Source organism: Protobothrops mucrosquamatus, unplaced genomic scaffold, assembly GCF_001527695.2.
Source record: "Protobothrops mucrosquamatus isolate PMUCROS unplaced genomic scaffold, P.Mucros_1.0 scaffold3637, whole genome shotgun sequence".
Classification (NCBI taxonomy): Eukaryota; Metazoa; Chordata; class Lepidosauria; order Squamata; family Viperidae; genus Protobothrops; species Protobothrops mucrosquamatus.
In genome coordinates this window covers 80,625-86,860 of record NW_015389598.1, presented here as the reverse complement: position 1 = coordinate 86,860, position 6,236 = coordinate 80,625, and positions in this window count along the sequence as shown.

The window sequence follows — 6,236 nt, the reverse complement described above, 5'->3', positions numbered from 1 at the left end:
AAGCATTTTGGATAAAGATTTGGTGGAATATTCAAAATGTCTTTAAGAAAAAGATAAAGTTTAAGCCTCAGCTATTTTTGTTGGGTATTATGGAAAATTTGGATAAAAAAGAAATGGAATTGATGCTGAATTTGATAACTGCTGCGAGGTTATTAATAGCTCAATGTTGGAAAACGGATCGTTTGCCTACTATAGAAGAGTGGGCATTTAAAGTTTCAAATTTAGCAGAAATGGCTAAGATTTCAGCCTATGTGAAGGATTACTCACAAGAAAGATATATACTGGTTTGGAGAAGATGGATAGATTATATAGAAAAGAAATATGGAACTAAAAAGTTTCATTTGGTTTTTGAGTAAATTTGTGATTCTTAATGAAGTATATTTTATTAAAATTAAATAATTTGTAATAATGATGTTTAATATGTTAGTTTAGAAGAGAGCTAAAGGATGTCATAGAATTGTTAACTTAAGGATAATATAATTTAAGACAGAATATAATTATTGTATTGTAAACCCTGTGTGTAGCTCTGGGAAGTCGGGGGGAAGGGAGGGGGGCGGGGAAGGGTGGGGTATGAGGGAGGTGGGGAGTTATATTGTAAAAATTTTTAAAAATTTCCAATAAAAAAAAAAAATCTGAGACACCCCAAAAGTGGCTTGATACTGAGATGGGAGTCAGATCCAGTTTGGTGTAGTGGTTAAGGCGCCAGGTTAGGAAGAGGAAGACTCTGAGTTCAAGTCCTGCCTTAGCCATGAAAGCCAACGGTGTGAATTTGAGCCAGTTATTCTCAGTCCAACCCACTTCACAGGGTGGTTGTTGTGGGGAAAATTGGAGGAGGAAGATGTGTTGGATATGTTTGCCCCCTTGAGTTATTTTAAAAATAAAGGTGAATAATAAGGGGAATGAATCTTAACTCCGATACGGTGATTTTGAATGCTAACCGCGGCTCTCTGGAACATCTCAAAGCATTCGAGCAACTGAAGACTGACAAGCTGCTGCTGGCAAAGGAGCATGTGAAGAATCCAAGTGAACATACCTAATGAAGGCAGCCCTTGACTTCAAACCACAATTGAGCCCAAGTGAGACAGTTGTTAGGTGAGCTTTGCCCCGTTTTAACTGTATCATGGGGGAAGAGAGAGAAGGGAAGGAAAGGTTTTGGCGGGAAAGAGGAGGAGAGCAGGGGATAGAGATAGAGAGGGTGAGAGGGGCAGATGGAATCGCGTTGCGGGCAAGCTTGAGGGAGAAGGGAAGCACGGCCAAGCAGCTGATCTGGCCTCCATCAAGGGGGGGATGAAAAGGAGGAGGTTTGGCAGGAAAGTGGAGGAGAGCAGGGGATAGAGAGGGAGAGGTGAATGTCTCTGGGGGAAGAGGAGGGAAGTGGGGCCTTCCGCTCATCTATTCTTCCCGCCACCAAGTGAGGGGGGGCAAGCGATGCATGAGGATAGGTTAAGGAAAGGGGGAGAAAGGAGTGTGGGTGAAGGTAGAGAAAAGTCTGTGAGGAAAGGATGAGAAAAGAGGAGGAAGGGGAAAGAGGGAGAGAGGTAGGCAGGCCGGCAGGGCATTTCAATCAAGGAGCAGAGGCAGGAGAGAGAGACCAACCGGCAGTCTGACCATCATCCCACCATGTGACTGGTCCTTCAGAAGGAGGCTGCATGAGGAAGAACAAGACAGCAGAGTCCAGCTGACCCGGGGCAAGTGGAGGTGTCTGCGTGAGGGAGCAGAGTGGACTGGCAGCCACAACCACAGAGTGTAGCAGGGGATGATGCCCGGATAGTTGTGTACTGTTCTCCTCTTGACCTCACAAATTTCCCTGCGCTACTCAGGAATTTTGAAGAGCCAAAGAAACTCCTGAGCCGAGCTTTCAACAAGAAAACGACTTTTATTTTGATCAAAACAGAGTTGGGTGTCTCCCTCCCTCTTCGTGGCTGGTTAGAGGGGTGAAGACACACCCAGAAAAGTTTCCTTCCACTTTTTATACCCTTCCAGAACAAAGAGACTCAAGTCTCAGTACCAGGAGTAAAGAAGCACAGGAAAACCAATTCCAAAGCTTGCTCATCTTCTCCCCTCCCTATTTCCTGGACCCCTGAATCTCACCTTGCTCCTTCCATGTAAGCAATCTCCTGTCTATTTAGCATGAGCCATTTGCTTTTATGTAAATGATTTCCCAATATAAGGCACCTACAAAGCTGCTTGCACATAAACAAAATTATATATAAAATGATTAGAAAGTGTCACTACTAATATCAATATAAAGTGGTTACAAAATAACACTACTAATATCAAGTGTTCTGGATCATAGATCCATTTACTCTTGTATAACTCTATGTATACCTATGTAACAGGGCAAGGGGAGGGAGCAAGGGTCAGGGGGGCGGAGCTTCAAAGGCATCCCTGGACACTAGCCTGAGGGCAGCCTTTTGTTCTCTGACCATCTCATGCAGCCACATGGCTGCAGACTTCCCGTTCACCCCACCATGTGACGCTTGGGAGAAGAGGGGAAAATCTAATATCAATTTACCTGTGGAACAACCAGATTGCTACCACCTATTCTTGGACGCACCTCTGCAAACTGTAAGTTTGTCTAGGATCCCCAGAATAAAGCAATTATCTCGTGTTTGTTCTTCTGAGTTATCTATCTGTTAAAGACTGGAATAAAGCTACTTTCTTGTCTAGAAACAGAATAGTAAATTGATAGATTTATTCTCCTCTGAGCTCCTGCAATAGCCATTTGATGAGATTAAATTTTCTCTGTTCTTCAAACTTTAAAGAAGCAAGCAAACTTCTCTTGCATGTGAAAGTAACTCTATGTTTCCAAGGACTGCATGCAAAAGAAATGTCACTGTATCTGCTCAGCAGACAGCGTTTCAAAGAAGGTGTGATCTGCATTTTATTAACTTTATAAAGCAACAGTAATTTGATGGAACTATCTCTCACTAAATGTCTGCAAAGTAAATTCAAAGTATCTTCGCATTTGACTCTCAACTAACAAAAAAAAAAAAGAGGCAAAGTTGTAAAGTGCTAATCTTGGGATCTTTTTACAAGCCAACTGCCTTTCTGTGGCCTTTCACATTTTAAAGGAACAAAGCAGTTGCCATAGAAACCCCCCTTCCCTCTCCCTTTGCCAGCAGCTTAAACGTCCTGAGGCAATGAAGAGATAGCTTCAAAGATCATCTGTGAACCCAACTCAGCTTGCATGTTAGCGAAGTAGCCAGTGGCGTGTTACTGATTCAGTCAGCCTCGTTAGCACGTGAATTCAACTTGCTAAACTTAGAAAAATTGTTGTCTTTGTTTGATGCTTGGAAAGGGTATTCTTCCCCCTCCTTTTCTGGCCCCAGCACGAACATTGTGACCATTTGCTCCCTCTGCAAAAGCAGGGCACATTCCTGGTTGCTAAGGAGAGCCATTAAGCTCTCTCTCTCTCTCTCAGCCATAAAACCTCAATACTAGCCATAAAACCGCAATACTGGCGAAAGGCCAAACTCTCCCTCCCTTTGGAAATTTCAGCTTGTTATTAGAAAGAAGCCATACACAGCCCCAATAGCAGGGCAACAGCGCCCCCTGGTGGCCTATCTGCACATGACACCTTGAAAAAAAAATTTTTGGTCTCCTTCTCCTTTCACATCACAACAATTTGATAATTTAATTCAAATCCAGCCTAGTTGAGACACCCCCACTAGAGTATTCACCAATCAAGCTGGAGATCCAAGTTTCTTCCAGTTTTGAGTGTCACAGAAGAAGGCCACATAGCCATCAACCCTTGCCTATTCTCACAAGCTGAATACCCCAGTGTGTTCCAGCCTGCAACTTAATGACCAGGTGGGAGTTCATGCCTCTCAGTGGCCACAGCAGGCATGTGGTAATAGGAAGAATTTGGCTGACCTCTCTTCAGACGTCCCCTAGTGGTTAAAGGAGGAGCTGCACGCGAGCCTTTAATCACGCCCAGAGAAAGCCCTCTAGTGGACAAAGGGTGTACCTCGAAAGAAGATCACCCCGGTAGCTGATACGCAGATAGCGACCCCTAGAGTCAAAAAGTGAAGTTCATCCAATTTCCTTCAAATTAGCTAGGAACCACAGGACAACGCTCCCAGTGGCTCCTCCACCTACAGACAGCACCTCTGAAGCTGATCTGCAAGTAGCGACCCCTAGTGGTCAAAAAGTGAAGCTCATCCAATTTGCTTCTAAATAGCTAGGAACCACAGGAGAACGCTCCCAGTCACCCCCACCCACAGACAGCACCTCTGAAGCTGATCTGCAAGTAGCGACCCCTAGTGGTCAAAAATTGAAGTTCATCCAATTTCCTTCAAATTAGCTAGGAACCACAGGACAACGCTCCCAGTGGCTCCTCCACCTACAGACAGCACCCCTGAAGCTGATACGCAGATAGTGACCCCTAGTGGTCAAAAAGTGAAGTTCATCCAATTTCCTTCAAATTAGCTAGGAACCACAGGACAACGCTCCCAGTGGCTCCTCCACACGCAGATAGCGACCCCTAGTGGTCGAAAAGTGAAGTTCATCCAATTTGCTTCTAAATAGCTAGGAACCACAGGAGAACGCTCCCAGCCACCTCCACCCACACACAGCACCTCTGATGCTGATCGGCAAGTAGCGACCCCTAGTGGTCAAAGAGAGAAGTTCTTCAAATTTGCTTCAAAATAGCTGAGAACAACACTGAATCCATCCCAACCATGGCAGAGTGGCTCATTGATCTAGATGAAGGGGTTCAACCAACCAGCCTAGTTGAGACACCCCAACCAGACGGCCAAGGAGAAGCGCTGCAAACTGCCACCCTTGACCTCTACACAGAAGCTGAAGCTCAAGCCTCAGTAAGACCAAAGATGTCTCAAAGTCGCTATGCTCTGAGACAACAAAGAAAGCCAACTGAAGCCATGCATGCAAACCTGTTGGAGAAATGGCACACCATGCACAAGCGCCATGAAAGAGGCTGGGAGAAATGGCACAAACTCTACCTAGAGCAAAAGGAGGATCTCTCCCCCGAACGTGCTCACGCACTGGAAGAAGATAAGGAGGACGCCTACACACAATGGATGGACTCCGAACGGCAAGTCAAGGACATTCAGCAGCAATTAAAAGATCAGACGTCGACCGCGACATGCAAAGTCTTCGGTTATGGAACAAGGAACGCAAGAAGCTTCTAGAGAGCCCACAACGCCCTCCAGAATGCGAACCTTGCCCGAGAGACGGACCGGTTGACAGGGCAGAGTCTGAAGTTTCCCGCCATTCACACGCATCGTCCCTACGGTCGCACGTGGCTCCATCCCATGCGTCCGGAAGGGCCTCATCCTTTTGCCACATCTCCAAGGCACATTCCAGCGTGTCACAACAGTCTCATGTCACAGGCGCCTCCCGCCATTCAAAGGCTTCTTCCCGCCAGAGCCAAGCATCTCGAACCTCAAGGGCAGAGAGCATTGCCGCTCGTCTTGCAGAAGCGCGAATCAATACCGCAATGGCTGCAGTCGCTGTCCAAGCAGCAGTAGAAGAAAAGCAGCATAAGGAAGACCTGGCAAAAGCAGAACATCAGCATAAGGAAGATATGGCCAAAGCTCGAGCCAACTATGAGATTTCACAGCGACAACAGAAGGCAAAAGAGGCTGCCCAAATAGAAGCAATTCTGCAGAGAGAGCTAGATAACACTACATCTATGAACAGGCTGGAAGGGCTAACAAGAGAAAGCCCCCATAGCCGCGTGCAGGCCTACGTGGATAACCAAAGTGCGTTTCAACGTGAACAGGTGAGACCACAGCCAGCCACAAACCCCCCTAGACCGAGTAGACGAACGGAAGAATCTCAGCAGCCAGATGTGCTAGTCAGCCACAGGGTTGATGTCGCCACAACTAGGCCACAAGATCTTCCCACTGTTGCTGCCCCATCGAACCACACCCTTGATGGCAACCAGATGGGACCACCAGCAACGGCTACGACTGCACAGCGGGGAGCGCAAGATGGCAATCGGATGGATCCACCAGCAGCGGCAACGGCTCCACAGCGGGCAGCACAATGAGACATTCCTATCCTTGCTGCCCCATTGAACCCACCGACCCATACCTTTGATACCAACCGGATGGGTCCACCAGCCACAGCAATAGCCACACAGCCAGGAGCGCAAGGAGGCATTCCTATCCTTGCTGCCCCATTGAACCCACCGACCCATACCTTCGATACCAACCGGATGGGTCCACCAGCCACAGCAATAGCCACACAGCCAGGAGCGCAAGGAGGCA